The sequence below is a fragment of the Mauremys mutica genome, chromosome 1 (assembly GCF_020497125.1).
Source record: "Mauremys mutica isolate MM-2020 ecotype Southern chromosome 1, ASM2049712v1, whole genome shotgun sequence".
Lineage (NCBI taxonomy): Eukaryota > Metazoa > Chordata > Testudines > Geoemydidae > Mauremys > Mauremys mutica.
Genome location: NC_059072.1, coordinates 103230176 through 103253780, shown reverse-complemented (window position 1 = coordinate 103253780; position 23605 = coordinate 103230176). Strand labels below are relative to the sequence as shown.

The 23605-nt window shown below is 44.4% G+C and overlaps 1 protein-coding gene across 5 annotated transcripts in view; it reads right to left on the bottom strand.

Moving 5' to 3' along the window:
• Nucleotides 1-23605, bottom strand: part of HIPK2 (homeodomain interacting protein kinase 2) — a 204186-nt gene that overhangs the window by 73472 nt on the left and 107109 nt on the right. The window lies entirely within an intron of this gene.

Here is a 23605-nt window from a genome sequence, read left to right as displayed (position 1 = left end):
TCTCACCCCCAATGGGGACCATTCTACCAGAAGGCTGTGGGAAGCAAGGAGAAACTTTCACTGATGTTTCCCATTCTGTAGATGAATAAAATATTTCGGTATCCAGGGCTGTGCATCTCATATCTTTCAGTGTCCTCTAGAAAAGGCAAACTATGAAACACAGCAGCTGTTCCCAGCCTGCACATCAAAGGCAGTCGACATTCTCTTCGGTGAGTTGGCAATTGTTTTGATTATTTACTAGCCAGATAACTCTATTTCTTTGTCCAAGCTTCCACCGTGAGATTTTTCAGGTCACAGCAAAGTGAACTGTAGTTCAGAGTGGAAGCTGCAGAGTCTGAGGAATAACCATTTAACCGGGGGAATGCCCTCTCTCAAGATACGGACTCACTGAAGTGAGCTCTGGAGGGCTGGCTTCAGAGTCTGTCTAAGCAGCTTCTTACCCAGCCAGAGGAATCCCTATAAAAAAGCAAAAATTCCTCATGACCTAACAGGGCTTAACACCAGCTAGGTGAATAACGGATTTTTTCAATTTGTAATGGACATTTAAAAAAAAATAGCATGCAAGTTGGACGAAACATTTCATTTCAGTTTTGAGCATTTAATGTTTCTGAAGTGTTTTGGGTTTTGTTTTTTTTTACTAAAATTGAAAGAAATTTTTAATTAAAAATTAAAATGTTTCATGTTGAAAATATGAAAACAAGAGTTTGATTTTTTTCAGGGATTTTTTTTTGTTTCATTTAGGCGAAACAATCTGACAAAACCAATACAAATTCAGTGCCACTGAATCGACATTTTTCACCAAAAAACAGTATTAGCGCCCAGCTCTAGTTAGCACCCTATCCCTGTAGATGCCCAGCTACAGTCACAAGAGATCTGGTATGGACCAGAGTCTCTCACACAGCACAACAAAGCATTATCACAAGCACTAGGCCAGAAAAATGTTGCATTTTTATAATGATCAATAGTCATAGACAGCTTTCAGCTGGGCCAGGGGACAGTGAAGTGGCAGGGAAGGACACAACAAAGGGATGCCACCAGTTCTATCAGATACATAGTGTATTGGGCACCCATTAAAATGTTTAATTTGTTTATGCTTGTAACAGAGGACAGAGCCCCTGATGGGCACCACTAACAATCCACCATGCTTTATTTTTCACTCTTCAAATGCAGACACACCCAATTTCCTGCTAAGGATTCTGGGTGTAGCCCAGCAATCATTTCCTGTGTTACGCAGTATTGTCGTCATATCCATCACTAGAGAGCACTCATAACAGTATGCACACACCTATCATCATGATGAATCCCACAAGATTAGTTTCCAGGACATTCCCTCCCCCCGCAAAAAAGGCAGGCATTCAGCTCTCCACACTCTGTATGAACTAAGAGGAATGAAGGTTGTATCACAGTGGTCCCCAACCTTTTTCGTCTGGCGGGTACCGGATGACAAGCCACCGAGGACCGTGGCCGGCGGACGAGCATCCGTCAAAATGCCGCCGAGAAGCGGTAACGTCAATAGGCGTCGCCGCCGAAATGCCGCCGAGAAGCAGCAGCATCCAGAGACGTCGCCGCCGAAAATCAGTGGCATTTCGGCAGTGACACCTCTGGATGACACTGCTTCTCGGCGGCATTTCGGTGGATGCTCATCCGCCGGACAGTATGCGGGCGCACATAGATGCCATGGCGCCCGCGGGCACTGCGTTGGAGACCACTGTTGTATCAACTTCGCATTCGGTAAGGGTTTATGTTACAGGACATAAATATAATGGGCAGAACATATATACTCGCCAATGACATGGTTACAGCAATCCCTATATTTCTGTGCTAAGTAGCATGCAACTGGGAGTGCAGGAGGGAAGGGTGGGGCAGATCTTACTGTGTATTTACCAAGTGCATGCACAGTTATATCTGTCTTAAGAACAGAGGGCATGTTACATGGGAATTACTTTTGGACCCAGTATGGGTAATTACCAGGTAAGCTTCAGGAACCTGTAGTTACTATAGGGTATTTCACAACAAATACATCTCAGAATCAGGGACTAAAACAACTTCCGCCTGAGACTGACTATTAATGACCTAGCAGCATGCTGATAGGTAAGGCTGAAAAATACCTGCCTTGCCTCATCCCCAAAGGCGCGGCCCTCTGCAATTAAATGGCATAAAACAGCCGAGTATTGCCTATTGCATACTGTGCTTACTTGCGACATATTGTCAATCCAATATCTATATAATACATGTGGAAAAGTGTAACTTACTATTATGCCTTTCTTTGTACTCATTTTCCCTATTAGGCTTCACTCCACTTTTTTTTTTCCTTTCCTTATAAAAGAGCATGACCACTCTTTTCCTGTTGGTCTTCAGTGACTGTTTCTTTGTTAACTTATCTTTCTTCTTCTACCTCCTTACCTCACTTTCTCTCTCTCTTTTCCTGTATTATCTTCTCTATCTCCTCTTCTATATCTTCTCCCTCCAAACTCTCTAACCCCCCTCCCCTCCCGCAACCCCCATGCTTGCATCCTCAAACACATATGGCTAGGAAATATTAATCCCTAAACGCGGGTGTACATCATCCTATGCATGCAGAAAAATGTGTGTACAAGCGGAACCATGGATGTGCTACTAAAGCAGTGGGCTGCGCAAGTGCAGATTGTGCACATCCACTTTTGCAGGTGCAGTCACTTACAAGCACCACAAGTGGACGCACAAGTCAGGAGCTGACTGAAAATATGACCTACACTGGGATCCTCACGGTCTGAAAACAGCTGAACCAGAGTTAAAAGAGGGCCTCTTCACATTAAGGAAATTGGCACTGGTTAATCCTGTAACTTATCCAAGCAAGCTGCAGGGGTGTAAGTCCAGTTTTGGGCCAGTGTTGCACATCTCCATTAGGGGTTTTATAGGGAGAAACCTACATCCATGCGTACACCACTGGGAATTGCCTTTAATAGAGACAGGGTCCGAAAGGAAACCTCCCACTCACTTCAAACAAGAGACGGAGAAAGAGCACGCAAACAAACAGTGGAAGCTTTGAGCTGGAGAAAACAGCACAGCTGTTCGCAGAAACAAGACAAAAGGTTCAGAACAGTTGCTTTCCCCCCCCACCCCTGTCATGTTGTTTACTGAAACCAAGGACTGAAATTTTGCAGGCAAAGCCACCGAGAGCAGCCTGTCAGTCTCAGAGGGAGGGGAGCAAGGGCTTCTTTCAGGATTATGGACCACTGCTAAATTGCTCTATCAATTATTAAACCTATCACTCAACTCCGGGTAACCAAAATACAGCAGATAAAGCATTTTTTTATCCACTCTCCACCAGCTGCTCCCCTCTAGAGCCAGAGGGGAAATCAAAATTCACCTGGTTTATACTTCATAAACATCATTCTGATTTTTCCCTGTGCCTTGGAAATGAGAGACCTCTCCAACAAGTTACAGTGTGTGTGGGGGGAGGGGGAGGTGTTATGGAAAGACCAAGACTCTGGAAGTTCAAAGCGACTCCTGTGATTATGAAAATTATCACTGATCTTCCTGATCTTCAGGGGGCCACAGAGTTAAGTGAGCCTCTATAGATACAGTGAACGATGGGCTCATGCATTAGTGCCCACAGATTCCCCCTGGCCCTTCCCACATGGCAAGGCACAGTTCAGTTGCACTGTAGGTGCAATACACTTGTTGTCTGAGGGGATCAGGAACCGCAAAGGGTTCTGATGCAATTCCAGTGGCTGGACATATAGAGTGAGACAATGCACACCCCTTATTAAATGAGGAGAAAGTATTGTAGTTAGTAACAGGCCCCACGCGGCTGAAAGTGGGGGTTGGAGGAAAATCTGAGCTCCAGAACTGAAAGGATGCAAGCCTATTGCCTGGTGGCCTGTGGCATAGCTAGGAGTGGAAATTTGGGTGGGCCCGAGCTTATGGTGGACAAGCAATGACCAAAGGTCTGACATCACAGCAAATCATTTATGTTACATATTATTATATGTTACTGCATATCTGATTGTGGCCAGCCATGGGCAGGTCGTGGCACATCTCTGCCAGTGGACAGGCAGTAACCAGGGCTGGGTGGTGTAACAGCAGAGCCCCTTCCCTATTGGCATGATGGAGGGGCAGCCGGACCAAATTTCACTGGTACTGTAACCTGGTGCATGGGCTCCTGCTCCCAGTCCTGGGCTCTGCGAAGCCTGTGTCTATGGGGAAGCAGAGCAAAGCAGAGGCAGAGATTAGAAGCAGCAGGACCCTGTGTGCCAGGTTGCAGTGCCACACAAATTTGGCCCAGCCACCTCCCTCTGCCAGCAGGGAAGGTGCTCTGCCATTACATCACCCAGCCGAAGGTACTGCCTCCCCATTGGCAGACATGCACCCGGACCTGGGTGGCGTGGGACAGAGTCCCACCCCTGTATGAGTGGTAGACAGGTGGTTGGGCCATTGAGTGGCTCTATGACCCAGTGCATGGAATCCCTCTGGCTCCCAGTCCCAGCCTCTGCTCTGTTCCCCCTTCAACACAAGTTTTGGCTCTGTCCCATGCCCACCAGCTCTGCTTACTTCCTCCCCGAAGCACTACAGTGGCACAGCTGCACCAATGTAAATATGTAGTGTAGACCTAGGCTGACCAGACAGCAAGTGTGAAAAATCGGGACGGGGGTGGGGGTAATAGGAGCCTATATAAGAAAAAGCCCCAAATATTGGGACTATCCCTATAAAATCAGGACATCTGGTCACCCTATGTAAACCGGTCCTTAGTAATATTCCTGTCTGGATTGGCTATGGCCCTGATTCAGCAAAGCACTTTAGTACATGCTTCCCTATAAGTGTAAGCAGAGTCAGGATGAGCTCTACCCTGACCTCTGGTGGTAGATTATGGGGAGTGCAGAAAGAAGCTTCAAGTATTCGTATTAGCAATTCAGTTATTTGCATTGGCACCCCCACCCCCACTTAGCATACCGCACAGCAGCCTGGGATGGTTATTTTCACAGCTGTGGGAGCCCCAACTTCATTGTTATTGGGGCAGAAGCAATAAAATGTTGTCACCCCGATTAAGTAAATGAGGAACTACAAAACTGTCTTATGATAGAGGGTTTCATTATCAATTAAATAGCACTTGCTAGACAAGGGACATGGGTTCCAAAACCCAGTCAAGGGAGAGAGGCTGGGGACAGATATCTGTACTTGGTGGTATAGACTCCTTGTGTGAGCCAGAAGCACCAGTTCCACTTATGCCTTTCTCCACTGTGGAATGTCAGAGTTAATTTTTGATTTCCTGAAGAATCTAGATGCAGGTTACTGAGCTGAATTCACTGGTACTGGGGCTCTCCTACTATGAGCTGGAATCACTAAGAGCTGAAATCACTGAAGAGCTGGACTTGCTGAGCTGAGAGCACTGTGCTAATGAGTGGGGGAGCCTGAAGCAATACTGGCAGAGCGGAGTGGAGCAGTTTGTGCAGCCACTGGGTGAGTGGAGCTGAGCAGCTCGCGAGGACGGCTGGAGCAGATCACAGGACAGCTGGTGGACCAGAGCAGCTGACAGAGTGGAGCAGCCCACAGAGCAAGCGGAGCTGAGCTGTTTGCGGGGACGACTAGTGGAAGCAGAACCCCACGAAGAGGCAGGGCAGTTGGCCCCGAACCACGTAAGGTGCCCCTTTCTACGTAGGCTGGGGAGGGGGCCTCTGCAAAGAGACTCTTGAACTCTGGGGCTGCACTGACCCGGGACAGAGACATTTGAATTGTGGGACTTTTGGGACTGTGGGTGATTTGGGGGGTTGCTGGACTCAAGGGCCCAGAGAGAAGGACACGGCCCAATTTGCTGGAGTGGGTCTTTGCTCACGGTTTGACCTATGAACTCTAGTTGAGGTATTTTCCAAATTTAATGCTTGTTGTTTATCTTACGTGATTAAACCTTTTCTGCTACACCAAGAGTCTGTGCTTGCGAGAGGGGAAGTATTGCCTCCTTGAGGCGCCCAGGGGTGTGTGTAAGATTTTCCCAGGTCACTGGGTGGGGGCTCGAGCTGGTTTGCATTACGTGGTGGGGAAGGGACCCCTATGTATTGAACCTGGCCCTTGCTGCTATCGTTTCAGCCTAGCAGAGGGGTTACATAAGCAAGTACTTACGTCCCATTAGGATTTAAGTACATGGTTAAATGTTAAGCTTTCTGAATTGGAGTCTATGGGCATGTCCTACTCACGCTTGAACTGCGAACCTTGTGATGCACAAGAAGCAATTCTCTCAGGTGAGCCAAAAGGAAACTGTGCCTTGGCTGAGCCAGTAGCTGTGCTAAGCTTGTCTCAGCTGGGAGTTTCCCTGTGCATCTCTCAGGAAAGCCTTACCCAGCTGATCATGAGGATACACACAATGGAAAGCACCACTGCTGTTACCCGTAATGCTTGTTCAGCTGCATGAGGATCCAGAAATTTAGAAAGATGGGAAACAGCAGCTATATTCAATACAATGTGATCTTTTGTTGTGTGACACAAAGGGTGGGGGCACAGAGTAGGGGAACGGGCCATGCCAGGGTTTTTCCCAGGTGATAGAAGGAATCACATAATAGAAAAATAATAATTTGAAAACAAAAGCCCTGTCCAAGCCCGGCCCTGAATGGATGAGAGACAATGTACTGGGTGGTGAGCTCCCCTGGAGGAGACATCTGATCAGAAGGGGAAGAATGTCAATTATGTGCTTCCATTCATGCCACAGCAATGAAAGCACAATTCTGATTCCACTTTCTGACCCTCACTATGCAATTTATGCAAATCTGAGCCTCTCTCGCTTCTCTCAGAGCCAAACACCCACCAGTGCCAAGCTTTGCCTCTAACTCCACCCGCCCTCTTTTTCATCTATTGTTTTCACTGTTAAATATTTAAGACTTATTTTTTCTTTAGACGGGAAATTAAAAAAAACCCAACAGATTCAGTCACTGAAGCTGACATCTTGTTGCTTACACCCTCCCTATCTTCCATTCCCAGCTCTGCAAAGGCAGCTAGCCCCAGCCCCTTGTTATTCCACTCCTGGGCCCCTACCCTGATCAGCCCAACAAACGTTCGCAGTTCGGACTTGTAGCTCTCAATGCTGTTCCCATCCAGAGCAGACACTGCCAGACACACCAGGCTGTGGTGGTTTTATGACCTGGGCAACCTGGGATTACACTGACTAAAAAGGTGATCGCCAATAGAAAGAGAATCCAGAGGCTTTCTACCTTGGAAACATTTCTAAAAAGTTGACTCAGGCCACGATTCTGTGACTCACCTAACGCAGGAAGACCCCTGTGCCCAAGTAAAGCCAGTTGGCAGGATGTGGACCTAAAAATGTCAAATTATTTCAGGTTTTTCTAATTTTTTCATTTACACCTCTACCCTGATATAACGCTGTCCTCAGGAGCCAAAAAATCTTACCGTGTTACAAGTGAAACCGCGTTATATTGAACTTGCTTTGATCCGCCAGAGCGCGCAGCCCCGCCCCCCCGGAGCGCTGCTTTACCGCGTTATATCCGAATTCGTGTTATATCGGGTCGCGTTATATCGGGGTAGAGGTGTATCTATGTGTGCTTGTTTTTGAAAGTTAAAAAAAAGTAAAATATTTATACTACAAGCACTTCAGAGCAGGGACCCTGCCATTATGTATTTGTTTGTTGAAAGCTGTGCATATTTAATATTAATGTTATCTATATTAGTGTGACACACCCAGGCCCCAACTAAGATTACAACCCCATTGCACCAGGTACTGAACCAACACACAGAGAGAGACAGCTTCTGCCCCAAAGGGTTTACATTCTAAGTAGACATATGGCAGGAGGTGAAACAAAGGCACAGAGAGGTGAAGGGATTTGCCAAAGATCACACAGCAGGTCAGTGGCAAAGCCAAGAACAGCATCCAGGTTTGCTGACTGCCAGTCCTCTGCCCCAGAGGTTCTCAAACTGGGGGGCAAGCGGGATGTATTCTGGGGGAGTGGGGCATGAGAAGCTTTAGGGGAAAAAAACCCAAAAACTTTACTGTACACATTTAGAGTTGGGTGGCCGGCAAGCAAGAGCTGCTGGCCAGGCACCCAGCTCTGAAGGCAGCGCCCCTGCCAGCAGCAGCAGCAGCCCAGAAGTAAGGGCAGCAATACCATACCATGCCACCCTTACTTCTGCGCTGCTGCTAGCGACAGCACTCCCTTCAGAGCTAGGTGGCTGGAGAGTGGCGACTGCTGGCTAGGTGCCGGGGGTGGGAGGGAGTAAACTACAACAAACACAAAGAAGGTGGGGCATGATCTCTACGCTAGACCATTTCCCCTCCCATTTATGATGGTCTACAAACACTAAGACCTAGCTAACAGGATTTTTCTTTAAACTTTAAATTTTAATAATAGCATCAATAAACACTTAAATATCCTGAACTCCAATCATACCCAGCTAGGATGAAATTATACCACAAAGCAGAATACGTAACAGAGATGAAAGCTCTCAGTACAAATGACTGGGCACAGTGGTGAGAAAAATTATTCTCCTTTACAGAATTAAATGAACACATTAATTATGAATCACCTCTTTATTTCATTATTCTTGTTTATTTGTATTGCAGTAGCACCTACAACCCCCCATCTGGGTCCTATTGTGCTACGTGCTGTAGAAATACATAAGAAAAAGACAGTCCCTGCAGTCAAGAGCTTACAGTCTAATTATAGAATCCCACTCATTTGGGTAAATGGAACCTACCTGTACCAAGTAGTATTATTTGCTAAGCACTGACTATGTAGTCAGACTATAGAAGACACAGCAGATGCAGTCCCTGCCCCAATGATCTTACAATCTAAGGCCCGGATCCTACAAATACCCTGGAATTAGTAACTTTATATCCCACTGAATAGTCCCAAATAGGTCTTATGTAGACAATTAACACTCCACAGTCAGTTATTAACACAAATAATAAAATCAGGGGTAGGCAAGTCTCCAGGAGATATCAATTGCCTCTCTGGAATCTCAGGCTGCTGATCGCATACAGCTGCCCAGAATAAGACAGCACACAAACCTGCTTCCAATATGCTTCAGTTTAGAATCTAGTGTTTGGAACTTGCAACAAAATATGGTAACAAACTATTACCTACCATCTTTCCTGAACTAGGCATCAGTGCTTAAGAGCACCCATGACACTGGAAAGGGAAGGTGCTGGGGGAGCCCTCGAACAGCCAAAGCCTCAAATGCAGAGATGTGGGGCTCCCTCTTTCCACTGCAGACCCTATGCATAACTACTGCCCATCCTCCATCAGGTCCCTTGCTCCAAAGTCCTCCCCCTTCACTCCCCCACAAATCCCAGCTAACATCACCCCATCTCTCTAAAGCCCTGCTTTACTCCTCATGTCCCTGTTCACTCTGCTTGCCCTCTTCCACATCACTGCTCATCTGCTTACAGTCTCCCCCAGAGACCATCCTAATATCTTCCAATGCCCAGTCTGCCTCTCTCACTTCCCAGTGTGTGCAGAGCACAGCTCGGAAGTCAGAGATAGTGCAGGTGGAATATTATCAATAAGAACAACATTCTTCATGAACTCCCCCCCACCCATTTTCTCTACACTTTGTCAGAAAATATTGATAAAAATGGAAGAGAACGTTTTTGAAAATTCTCACTTTTTTTTTGTTAAGAACAGACATAGCAGATGGATCAGAGCAGTTCTATTGGCTTGGGGGTAAAGTTGGTTGTGAAGAAAAAGGGGAATGTATTTAATTTACAAAGGTGGTTCTTGAACTTCAGAAGTTCAAAAACAGTTTGTGTGCATATAGTTTGTTGGGCCTGTGGCTGCTTTTCAAGAAAAACCCAAAGAAATGTGAGAGAAACCAGGCAAAATTTCAAAAAGAAAGCATTCTTAAATGTTTCCTCTGAAAAAGTTAGCTAATATTTTAAGTACAATAATACATAGAAAATTCAGTTGTCCTCCAAAAAGATACTGTGCCAAATCTGGAGGCTAAATTCAATCACTCAAGTGTGAAACAGAGGGATTTAAGTCCTGCTATATGTGCAAATTTTAACACAATCTTAACTATGGAGTTGCTACCAACACCTTCATAACATGTCAACACATAGTCATATATTAGTTTCTGGGACTCTTCAAGTGTCTCCTTTTCCAGGTGCCTTTTTTCTTGCCAACACACATTTTTGAACTTACTTTGATGTTATAAAAAATATGAACATTTCCTGCATGTTAAAATCTTAGGTGACTAGGATACAGAATCACTGGAGATATGAAACTTAGTAGTTTTTTTTCCCAAGTTAAACTTTTCTTTTTCTTAACCAGACAATGGTAGAGTTTGGAAAGATTCCCATCTGACTTACTTTAACTTCTAATCTGTCTTTGGCGCTCGCTGCAATAAGGATGTCATTTTTAAAATTTGACTATTTTTCAAATAGCCAATACAGTGCTTGTAAATGATGAAGAAATTCCCTTTTTAACAGAAATTCTTTTGGCTGATGGGAATTCCATAGGTACTTTAGGGATACAAATGCCACAATCAAAGGAAGTTTCCAGGACATGGAAACAAAGGCCCATCCTTTCTATAAGATAGAGACCCACTTGTGTGTGCATTTGGGTCATGCAATTACTATGACTGCATGTCAGACAAGTATCTGCACACCCTTCTTCCAAACCCATTGTGTATTTGGAGAATTGCCAAAGGCATGCTCCAAAATTTCTGGCATGTTGGAAGCTTTGTTTGAAAGTCACAAACTCCTGACTCTGATGTGCCTGAACCAAACTCATTGTTTTTATCCTGGGTATACTGGTTTGAAGCGTCCATGTGGTTACAAAGAGTTCAGAGTTTAAAAACATCGTGGTGACCCTCACCAGGCGGATTGCTTGGAGGCTGTGGTTCAGATCAGTTAGACAGACAGAGAAAGTGACACACTCTAGACTGGGAAGGTCAAGTGGTGGCAAAGTCAAGCAGCAGGTGAAACAACTGGAGCATCATTTCCCCATGACAATATCTTTTTCTAGGCCCATGACACAAATCTTAGGCACGTACATTAGTCACCTCTGCATCTTAGCGTAGGCAACTTCACTGTCCTGAACCACTAATCTTAGTGCACAGTTTAGGTGTCATCACCTCTCTCACTCTATAACACACGACTCCATTTCTGTTAAAATCCCCCCACCTGTGTCTATTTCAGTTCTACAGATTGTTCCATTTGGTTTAACAGCAACCCTGCCAGGTCAATATCATTTTCAGCAGAGTTGGCGATAATTACCTGAATGGGCAAACAATCTCTAGAATAATAAACTGTTTCCTTGCATGGGGCGGGAAACGACTATAAGGACTCTTCAAAAGGCATAATTTCTATTTCCCTGCAATATGATTTGCTACCCACAAACAGCAGTGTTCAGAGCACAAAAATAAGGCTGTACCTGAGCGCATTACTGACAAACAATACTGGGAAGGGAATAACTATATTTCCCCTCTCAGTCTAAAGGGAAGTTCATGAAAAGGTCAGAGAGAAAACAATGCAGGCCATCGATCACAGAGACGGCTAACCTAGAAAGGTTACTGTGAGTTCCAAACTCATTTTTCAAATCTATAATTACCTCACAGTCTCATCCCGCCCTCCTCTCCCCAACATCCTACCGCTTGCCAAGAATTGAATACAACCCACCACTGGTTTATTAATTATGCATTTTGTTTACACTTGCTGCTACTGCCCTGCAGCATGGCCCAGTGGCTGAAGGATTAAACAGCACAACTCCTGCTAATTCCAGAGGGACATGTGGAAAGGGGTCTGATATTTTTCCCCCCTAGCATGCAACACTGGAGGTTCAAAACACTCAGAAAGGTCAGCGTGGGAATATATGGGATACAGAAGGCATGATAACGGGGTTTGATGTTTGTAATGCAATGTAAAAAGGCAAATCAAGATGTGTGAGGGAAAGACAATTCCTTCCTGGAAGTTTGAGAGTTATCTATAGATTTTCATCCAGATGAAATCACTGGGACCACTGCTGAACATACAGCAGCCTCTTAAAGTACACTTTGACTCTGAACAGTGCCCACCTGAAAATGGTACCATGTCCCTCACTGGTGCCTGAACCGATGTAATCAGATTACAAAGAAAAATATGATTTTTCTCAGTGCCAGTCCTGCAAACTCAACTTGGGCTCTGAAGTCAAGCTGGGCTCATTTCTTCTCACACATTCTTAACTAAGAATAAACTTTATTCAGGCTAAATTATGTTCTCAGGCCTGTGCAACATAGCGTTATATGGCGATAGACAAGTGAAACTCAAGGCATAATTCAATGACAACGATGGAGGGGACTCAGTAAATTTCTGTTTCGAAGTATGGTTCAGTGTTTCTGATATAAGCAGCCTAAGAATTTTCCCGTTGCTTTGGAAAGGCTCACAATAACCTATTTTAAGAATCTATACTCTAGTCTTATCTGTATGATGCAATATTTCTGGATCCAACATTCCCTGTAGTGGGACAGAGGTAAATTTGTATCTAAAATAAGAGAACTTCCTTGTGCAGCAGTGACACAAAGATACTTCAAGCCCCTCTACCTTTAAAATAAGCTGATGCACAGAAACACTGGTATGCACTCTACCACCCTGAAAGTATTTTCCTCACCTGCTCCTTTTTCTACCCCATCAGAAGAAAAAAAAGCATTCAATTAGTTCTCCAACAGTGTTAAACGTAGGATCATTAGTATGTTCTAATTTTAATAAACACATTTATGAAGCAAACCCTGCATTAATGCAAAGTTAAACTTAAAAATTTTAATTGCACAAAGTCAAGAAAATCAGAATTAAGATTCCAAACGTAACCTTAGCTCTGCCCCTTTCCTTACATGTGTTACAACAGCATCTTTCATTACATGACCACTATAATGTGGTGTTCACCCCACACCACCCCCAAAGGGGTTAAAATGGCTCAGAAGGAGCTACTTCACTGGATGTGCTGCACATGGTGAGGTGTAGGCTGGATATACAGCCCTAACTGAACCTGAAGCCCACTGGGCAGAAAGAGGAGGGGCTTGCATGAAGTCAGTCAAGCTGGGCAGACATGCAACCTCATGCTCTTTGTGTCCCTAGCCTCTGTTTGCCAGAAGCTGGGAGTGGACAACAGGGGATGGATCACTCAATGATGGCCTGTTCTGTTCATTCCCTCTGAAGCATCTGGCATTGGCCACTGTCAGAAGACAGGATATTGGGCTAGATGGACCATTGGTATGACCCAGTATGGCCGTTCTTACATCCTTATGTCAGAGAGAGGCATGCAGAAAGGACTGCCAGGGGGACAGAGTCAGCAATCACTCACAGGTTGAGAGAAAGGAGTAGGAAGACGTCTAGGGAAAGCAGCAGTAAGGGTGAGACGGCATGGACCTTAGCTGCTGATTGTAGGTTCCCTAGACTGGCTCCTAGTGTAAAGGGCAGGCCTGGGTTCCCCTACCAGCCGCTGGGGGAGTGGCATGTACAGGGCAGTGGACTTTGAAGACTGCCTGAGGCAGTTCCTTTGATACCCCAAAAGTGGCATGGAAACTGTAATGAGTTGGCCAGAGGGCGAAGCCCCGAAGAAGCACTGCAGCTCGTGGGGCATGAGAGGCTGCACAGTGAGAGATTAGGACAAGGGGCTGAGAAACCACGAGAGGGAGCATCAAACCAGTAGTGAGCTAATCCTCACATGAACCGCAAGGAGGTGCCCCAGTGGTTGAGTGGAGTGAATCCCGTGACAATACACAACATGCAGGAATACAAAATGCCACAAATTTGCATCTAAGGGAACAGAAAAAGGGGAATCTTACAATAGTACATAGTACATAAATCTTCCCATGCACATAGGCTAATCAGACAGCCTCTTTGGCACCAAACGGGATTACCCTGTTTCAAACTACAGCGATTCCTCTTCTCAAACCAATGCCTGCAGAGGTTTAACATGGAAAGCACGGCGAGTGGCATATCACTCATACACTGCCATACATTAAGCCATAAAAAGGTGATGCTTGTGGAAAATCATTATGAAAAGTATAAGTGAACCAAAAACACACAAGAAAATGAAACAACCTTTCCCAAGTACTGCATTCTCTCTTTATAGACAACCTTCCATCCTTTAGATTTGAGAGAAAGAGTTTACTATGCACAACTGACCTTTCCTATATATTATATTCTCTCTCCTCTTTAAGATATATTTGTTCCCACTCCCATTCTATGCCCATTCTCCCTTCCTTGCCTAGGAAGCTTCAAATGTGTGCAATCCCTGTAATCACACACTTAATTTAAAGCACTGCTCCATTCCAGAAAGATGAAGAGCAATTGGAGGGAATTCAGAACACAGCAAACAGAAATGATTAATGATCTGGAAGGACTGACTTATAAAGAAAGATTAAAAGATCTAAATATCTGAGCCTTCGCATAAATGATGGGAGATGGAACTGCCTACAAATACTTAAAGGGTGTAACCCCCATGGACAGCATGGAACTGTCTGGCATGGATACCACGTTACCAAGACTAATAGCGTCAAGTTAAGAAAAGAGAGAAAAAAATAGACTGAATGTCAGGAAAACTGTCTTGATCCTCTGGATTGTGGAACAACTTCCCACACAAAGCCCTGGAACCCCATCCCTGGAAAAACGTAGAACTAGTCTAAATAAAGCACTAGAGAGTGTAGAGCAGGAAACAGTTCTGCACTGGCATGGGAATAAACATAGCTTTCCCCCAGTTCTAACTGCTAGGATTCTGTAATCCAAATATCTTCAGCCTCTCCTCCCAAACTCCCCAGTAGCAGCTGGTACGACCGCATGCCTAAAGTGTTCTGGAGCACTATTGTATTGCTTTGTTTTGTTAAGTTTTGGCAGCAAATTGTCCAAGATGTCTGTCCGGGGACAGCATTTCAAATGTGCCTAAGGGATTTAAGAGCACAAGTCCCATTAGAAATCAACAGGGCTTGGGTTCCTAAATCAATTAATGAAATTTGAAAAATCTCCTCCTTCCCAACCTCCTGAAAAATCCTAAGCCTTCATCGACCAAATTCCTTCTTTTCCAAGGCTTTTTTTTTTATAACTACATGTACAGTTCTACAGCATTCACATGAAACATACAAAGAGGGAAGATTGCCTTTAGCTGAAAATGCATTAAAGATGTAAGAATTGCAGGAGTAGGTACAAGAGCTACCTCTGGTCTTTCATGCTGACTGTGGCAATAAAGTACTTACCAGGGGCATCTCCATATCAGACCCTCCCCACACAACCTTTGTAGCTCCCTGCTTTACTCAGTGGAGGATCCCATTATTAAAACTTCTATTTGTTCTACAGAGACCACTGCTGATTAAAGGTGATCCTCATATGTCTATCAGGTCTGCCAACCAGCCAAGATCAAAAGCAAAACCTTCTAAGGGCTCCGATTTGGATTTGCTTCCATTTTTTTTTTTTTAAAGAAAACCCTACACAACTCTTTCTTGAGCCTGTCCTTTTTTGTTGACATCATCACATGCCCTTCCTTTGTTGTGGTGGCTCTTGACAGCTAAAAGTGGTGTCAAGAGTACGGAGCTTTGCTATTTGTTAAGCGACTGTACCCTCAAATCACAGTCCAGATCCCCAGCTGGTGTAAACAACTATAGCTCAATTAAAGTCAATGGAGCAACACCTATTGACACCTGCAGAGGAGTTGGCCCCAAATTTCCATCTGAAAACGTTATATCTACTGCTGTTACTAGTAACCCCCGAAGATTCTTTTGAACTGTTTTTCTAAGAATGTATTGTCTAATTAGTCAGCTTAAAAAAAATAATAATCAAGTTTACAGTGTCCCTTTAAGCTGCCAAGTGTGCGCTGGGGGAAGGAAGTATCTTAGTTTTCTAAACTATAAATCTTTTTTTTTTTAACTCCCCCTCCCCCCCAAAGCAAGAACAAAACAACCAAACCGTACAAAGCTGTGTGATGTGGGTAAAAGCACGAGAGGCACCGTGCTCAGTTTTCAGACAGGCATTTTGGGAACTCATTTTACTTACTTTTAAGAAATCCCTGCTTTGACGTTGCTCACATCATCTAGCACCCCTCTACCAGGAGGAGTAATTAGTTAATGTTTGTTGAGCCCTTGGAAGACGGAAAGTGCTAAATATTATTTTCATTTTCAAGTTCCTCAATAAAGTCAAGAGCAACCCCCCTATTTTTTTTAAAAAGCAGTTTTAATATGAATGTGGAGCTCTGAATTCTTCAGAGGCAGGGGATGGTTTTCCCATTCATGTGGGAAATTTACTGAAGTGGGCTTTTTTACACACTTGGCATCTAATTGCTGATATTTCAGTATATTCCTTTTAGTTACACAGTCTTGGTTTACCTCCCATGCCCTCTGTCACAGGAGTGGCTGAATGCTGCCCTGGAGTTCCACTCAAACAGGCCATAACACAAAAAGATACCTGTGGTATTACACCGCCGCACAATAATTCTTTGGCAACTTCAGTGGAAAAAACAAAGTTTACAAGTGGATCCTTCATGTGCCGGGCATGACCCTGCCCTAAAAGGACTGGACTAGCAAAGGAAGACAGATCGGGATTGAAATGTATTAGCAGAGCTATGTTTGGGGCTTTGGACAGGAATAGAAGGGGGGCAGTCACAGGTCAGGACTGAAGCATGTTGGCAGTGGAGGGAAAGGGCAGGGAAGTTTGCCTGGTGTCTGCTACGTTATACCTTCCTCACAACAGTGCTTTTATCACATTTTCACAACTATGTTCACTTACCTTTTTCTTTTTTTTTTTTTTGGTAAAGTTACAGCACATTAGGTCCAAGTTGAACTGTTGGGTGCTACTGTAACCTAAATATTTTATTTGTATTACCAGTAATAATGAATGCCCAACTTCAGACACACCTCCCCACTGACTAGGGCTAGTGGTTTCTACACTGGGCCTTTGACCTATGAGCTTTGTTTCACCTCACATGCTGTCAACGCAGCACTGGAACCCCACAGCTGCTAGGTTCTGCCCAGTCTATAAAGTCAACTATACAGGGAAAGGGTAGGAGCACTCAGTTCAACCACAGCAGCCCCACCACCTGGGTAAAATAGTTCAGTCTTGCAGTGCAGACAGAAGCAAACCATGTTATAACAACTGTGTTGCCAAATGATGCTGCCACACAGATCAGGAGCATGGTTCACATATAACTTGGTCCCATCCATACTGTGAGACCAAACTGGTTTTTAGCCATGTTCTGGGATTACCATGTTCTAAGCAAGACCCTTACGTGGATAAGCCTAGAACGCAGACTGGATATTAGATACCACATGCCTGTTCTTTCCTGGTGGGTGGAAGCACTTGTGCAAACAGAGACTTTGCAAAGAGGAGTTCAGTTCATCTATGTGGCACTCTGGGGAAAGTTGAGGCCTCAGAGTTAGTACAAGAGCCATTTGCGTGAATGGGGAGAAGAAGCTCGATGGATTTCTGGCCCTCCAGTAAGGCAACAGTGAAAGTAAAGTGTTCACAATGATGGCTCAGTGCAAACATTCCAAAGGATAAATCTCACAGTTTTCCTAATGAAGGGATTCTTTCTCCCTTCTTCCCTCTAATATCAGTGGTAGAACAACCCAGTAAGTAAATGCAAGGAGCTCCCTCTCCTTTCTCAGCCATTTCAGGGCTGCCTTTAATGGAGAGCAGGTGAGCAAGTTACAAAAGTTCTCCTTTCTGCCAGTTAACCTGCCGTTGGCACTTAGCCCTGTGCACATGGACCAGCCACCTGTTCTCAGGATGAATTCAGGAGTGGCTGATTTATTCCTTAGAGTAAAGACAATCCGTTTCCCAGGGTCATGATAATCAGCTCCCACGACAATAACCATAGTATTTCAGCTCCTAGGGTCTAGTAATCAGATTTCAGTTGCTAACAGCTAACTACGTGCAAGATGGTGAGCCTCCTTCTGGAAGGTCCTCCCACCCCCACCCCATTCTTACTCCAAAGTCGCCACTCCTGCCTATCTCCCAGCCTTCAGTAATGCACCTGCCGAGCGACCAATCTATCATCCTGCCTCCCTTGCCACCTCCTCCCAAAGTCACAGATTTATTAGATAAGCCCCCAGATAGCTGCCTAAGATAATGTGATAACAACATTAGCTTGATTAGCATATGCTGCCGCTGAATTCTACACACGACACAAAACAGATGCACAAGTCAGGCTAATGCCTAGGATAAGCAATGATCTGAATTTTAACCACCCCTGCCACTCTGAATTAAGGTAGGTAACAGCACTCTTCAGCCTGACATTCCCTGGGGGTGGTTAGTGCTCACTGAATGCGTTCTTTCAGGTAAGCGCAGTTCAGGTCCAAGTTGAGGGCTGTGGCTTGTGTAGAGAGCTTGTGTTCTTCCCCTTATCTTTTTCCTCAGATTTCTTTGGGGATTTTTTGACTCCTTTGTCTTTGTCTCCCTCCGATCCTTTTCCATGCTCTGACCTGTCATCAGGGCTGAAATGGTTTCCAGACACAGTTACAGCTGGACATAGTTGTAGCATGATGTGTGCCCATATTCATCATGGGGGACAGATGCTCCTGTACTTGCAGCTACGCAGCTCCCACTGTCTTCACGGCAAGTTGGGAATGTAGCCTCATGGTTACCTCACCCACGTTCTATGGTTATTCAAAAAAATCCTTGTCTACAGGGAAGCTGTGCTACAACCATATTAGCAACAACAGAGCTGGAATATAGTTGTCAGGCACAATTTTGGCAGTGCACGGTTGTTGCTAACATGGCTCAAGGTGTAAAGAAGGCAGGCTCTATTGTATGTAATATGACATGAAAAATAAACCAGGAGGTACTGCACAATCCTGATATTCTGGGGCAAGCAAAATGACAGTCTGAGGACAGTTAAAACATTGCCTATTCATTTTTACTTAAAAAGAAATATATTTGCATTTCCGTGCTTAGACAGCACTGAAATCCTAACATGCCACTCCCTCCTTCCACCTTCTCCATTTAATATTGTACACTGGGCATAAACAAATATGCAAATAAGGCTCAGAGCAAAGACAGTAGATCTTATTTTAGCACATTAGTGCAACTCCAGGGGAACAGCTAGAGGAAAAATCCTATGGGTGAGGGAGAAAACATGGTCTTGAAGAGCTTCAGGTTATAGGGAGACGTGTGTGTGCATATGCACACACCCGCATGCATGCACTAGGGACGAAGGTACTGAATTTCACCAGGAAAGAGGGAGGTTTTTGGCATCACAATGAGGCAATACATTGTATCGTGGAAAGTGCTGTGATCAAAAGACATAACAGTTAATCCCTTTAAATCACAGGTTGCAACACTGCTGTGTGAGAACTGCACCCTGAGTTTGCCTCTGTAAGGCTCTGTCTTGTGAAACTAACCGAAATGGTTCTGTTCTGCAAACTGACTGTAAAAGTGGAATCATGGGATCCTATGTTTATACTGTCTCACTGATTCCATATCAGATTTGCTCAGTTTCCAGATAAAAGGTTATATTTCTTTGTTTTGCTTTTTTCCACATGCTAGTTAGTCCTTCAAATACAACCAGGGATCTGAGAGCCAACCAGTTTATTTTCTTCTCATGCATCATCACCAGTAATAAAGACTCTGCAGGCCAAATTCTACCCACACTTATGCTACTGGTCATCAGTGTGGTTGCAAGAGTGCTTAGACATGAAAGTGAAGAGGGCCAGATAAGTATCTAGCTAGGCATATCCAAAGATAGCTAACAGAGCTCAAATTCTGCCCTGACTTGCACTCTGCACAGCCCCTTTGAAGTCGATAGCATTGCACCGGGTATAAACCAGGGCAGAAGTTGACTGTGGGTATTTGCTAAATATATTGATTATGGTTGCAGCCAACTACCTTCATTAATTGGCTTTGTTTAGATATCTGTTGTGAGGATGGGTTAATGTTTGAGAAGCACTATGAAGATACTAATGTTTTACATTTCTATAGCATCTTCCATCCATAAAGTTGAAGCTCTTTATAAACATTAACAAATGTAAGCTGGCAACAGCCTTGTGAGGTAGGTAAATATTATCCCTGATTTATAGATGTGAAAGTGAGGAATGTATAGATTAAGTGACTTATTCAAGGTCACCCAGGAAGTGTGACACAGACAAGAATAGAATCCAGATCTCCTGATTGTGTCTCAACCCCGAGACCACCCCTATATAAAAATGCTATATAAGAGCTAAGTTTTATTAATAATAGCTATCATTGCATTTTGTAACATCACATTCAGAAATATGATACTTTAAAGAGAGACTGCAATTTGTATGGTTATATCAAGTAATTCCTGAGAACAAACAGTTTAAGACGTGTCACCTTTGGCTTCCAAACAGTTCTTCACCAGGTTCCCACCTAGAAATCTCATCTGCTGAAAGTGACAAGGGAATCAGGGCATGTACCTTGACCAATAAAGTAGGGTTGCCAGGTGTCCGGTTTTCGACCAGAAAGTGCAGTCGAAAAGAGGACCTGGCAGTGTCCAGTCAGATGTACTAACCTGACACCAAAAGTCCAGTTACCGTGGCCAGGGGAAGTGCCAGGTCATTAACCTATGCCAGTCCCTGCTCAGTCAGGGCTGCCTCCTCTCTGCATCACGTGGGCAGGCAGGCAGCAGGCACTGCATCAGGCTGCAGCTCCCATCCCAGCCCTGGAGCAGAGGGAGGTGGTGAGGATTGAGCAAAAAGGAAAGGGATGGGGGAGAGCAGGAAGCAACGGGGGGCGGGATGGGAAAGGAGTGAATGGGGGGGCAGGGATGTGGGGGGAAAGGCGGAGCAGGGGGTCCAGCTTTTAAGAATTAGAAAGTTGGGAACCCTACAATAAAACACAAAAGCAAAGTGTCCCTGCTACTGCGTTAGGTACTGCACACCTCCAGAGAGCTGGATTATAGGAGAGAATTCAAGCCCTTAGGAGAGAAGAAGCACCTTGCGTCACTCAGCAGTGACACTTCTAGAGGATTAAGCAGCAGGGTTGGCAAGACTTCAAAGGGGCACCACCTGTCAGATGGAAGGATGGTGGGGGATGTTACGCAGAGACTCAAGCACAGAAATGGAAGCAAATAAGGGTCCTTCAGGACAAAGCAGCCATGGAAAAATGAATATAAAGAACTTCTCTCTGTCCTCCTAGAGGACTGCTGGGCCGAATAGGTGACCTTGATGTGCTTCCTCCACCCATTGTGTTTGAAGCTTTATTCAAATAGATCTTTAAAAAAGGGTCCTGAGAAACAAGAGAACAACTGAAGTCCTTGCACAGCTGATGTTTTTATAAGGGGTCTGAACCAAAGGCTGCTCAATCAATGGAGCAACTGCCATTGACGTCAATGAGCTTTGGATCAGGCCCAAGATGCACTGCTTTTCTGTGAATCACATACGGCACCATTATCTGAGAGGCTGTTTATTATTATTATTATTATTGCAGCCAGCTCTATAGGTCCATGTCTGTTCACTGGCAATGTCTTGTTTATCTGGGAAACATATACCTACAGTCGTTTCTATGTGGCACTGTGGGGGTTACCCACCCTCACACATCCTCTTCTGACACTCAAGCAGCTTTCTTAGCCATTTTGTTTTTAAGTGTCACCCCCTCTTTTTCCCCCCCTCTTTCCCTTCTCTCTCTACTCCACCTGAGCCCTGCAAGATGCAAAGGGCTTCCACATAGAAAAGAAGAGCTGATTTCCAATGCAGAAGAATGAAAGAACTTTCCAAAAAACATGGAGGACGCCTAGTTCCCATAGCAGCTCTGGCAAACCCAAAGTCTGTAGAAAAAAAAATCTTACATCCTTAGGAAAGCACCTAACTTTTCCATTAAGTGGAATTTTGACAAGGAGGAACTAGATAATACCAGATGGATTATTAATGGACTATGGAACCTTTCACTTTTAGATTGCCAGTTTAAATCCTACCCAGGTCTGTAGTACAGTACGTGAAAGTTGTTTCTCTCTAATGGCTGTTTGGTAACCTATGTGAAATACATTGATGGTTGCAATTCAGCTTCCAGGAGATAGGTGCATTACAGCAGCAAATACATTTGGTAGAAATTAGCACCATTTCTGACAGCCTTAGAGAGGTTAAAAACTGAATGGGTCAGGAGATTGATACACTCCAACTAGAGATGTGGTCTGTCCGGGTCATGAAAAATTGAAAAGTACAAAGGAAACTTCACCCACATAAAGAGCAAAATTCTCTCATCAGAACCTCACAGTAATACCCATCTTCTGTACCCGGCTCTCCAGCATGTGCCAAACTGCTGTTGAGGTAAGCAGGAGATCCTACATCTAAGGAAAGCACAATCTTAGAATTGAGTACCACGGTGTACATCTCCTAAGATGGGTGGGGTCAGTGGCCTGTGATATATACCAGAGGTCAGACCAGATGCCTTGGTGGCCCTATCTGACCTTAAACCCCAAGACTCACACAGGTGTCACAGAACTGAATCTGACCCAGTGAACACAGGGTCAAGCTGTCAAAGGCAAATATTTAAAGCCACACTATGCAATGAATAGAGAGACCAAGATCCAACTGGCATATGTTGCCACCCAAAAACTCTCTCCCTACTCCCCCACCTTCCCTTAGCCTTAGTTTCTAATTGGTATTCACCATTTTGGCTATTAATCACACAGGAAGGGTATTTTTACTAATACTAAAAAAAACTCCAACGTCTTTGCTAGGCCTCACTCAGCACTCAGATGAAAGGCTGACAAAGGGATGCTCCTCTTATAGGAACATGTACATATACACAATACTCAGGGTGTGAATAGGGAGCATTTACTACGGGAACTCCTCTCCCCTTATTAACATATATTACATTCATCTCTTTGATTTCAAGGAATGGAGGGGAAATCACCATTTCTCTCATTCCCCCTGCATTTGAGTTTTGCATATATTGCCCGCAGACCCTAGAAGTACAGCATATAGGGTCAGGATGGTAGGGAACAGCATGGAAAAGCAAATGGAGATGGGACAATGCATATAGAGAAAAAAAAGTCTTTGTCAAACAGGTAAGAGGACAGAGGACGTTGGAGTATTTTCTTCTCTCTTACCCACCTTTTCTCAGCTGGCTCCCCGTTTAGAAACAAGGCTTGCAAGAAACAATTCAGCAGCAGTTTTGAAAATCTGTTTTGCCCCAACTTCCCATAACGAGACCATCACATCTGTTAGGGTTTTTTTTGTTTTCTTTAAAAATGATGTTTTCCCATTCCCATGTTTTCTTTAAAAATTAAATTTTCCCACTCTCTGTTATTGGGTCAAATCCTGACATTCTTCTTACTCAGGTCCAGTTCTCACTATGGCTGGTCGGAGCCATGACCTCAGAATTTGGCCCACTGTCTTTAGCTGCTCCAGTTACAATAGTACACTTAAAAAATTCCAAACTAACCAGGTTTGATGCTGAAAATGATGAGGACTTGGGGAAAAATTGGAATAAATAGGTATGGAAATTGAAGGTAAAACAGGCCATGGAAACAGCCTTATAGCCTCTGGGGTCAACCATGAAAAACTTTATCTCTTGGGTTAACCATGTTGCATTAATGTTTGTTTCCCACACTCCCACCTCCCAGGAAATGAGCTAGTGAGTTAAGGGCCAAGTAGCCACAGAATGAAACTTAGGAGCAGAAGACACATACTCTCTTCCTCCTTCCCCATCCTTCAGATCCCCTGCTAACCACCCCCCAGTTCAAAGTCACTGGAGGCCTTGGTTCTT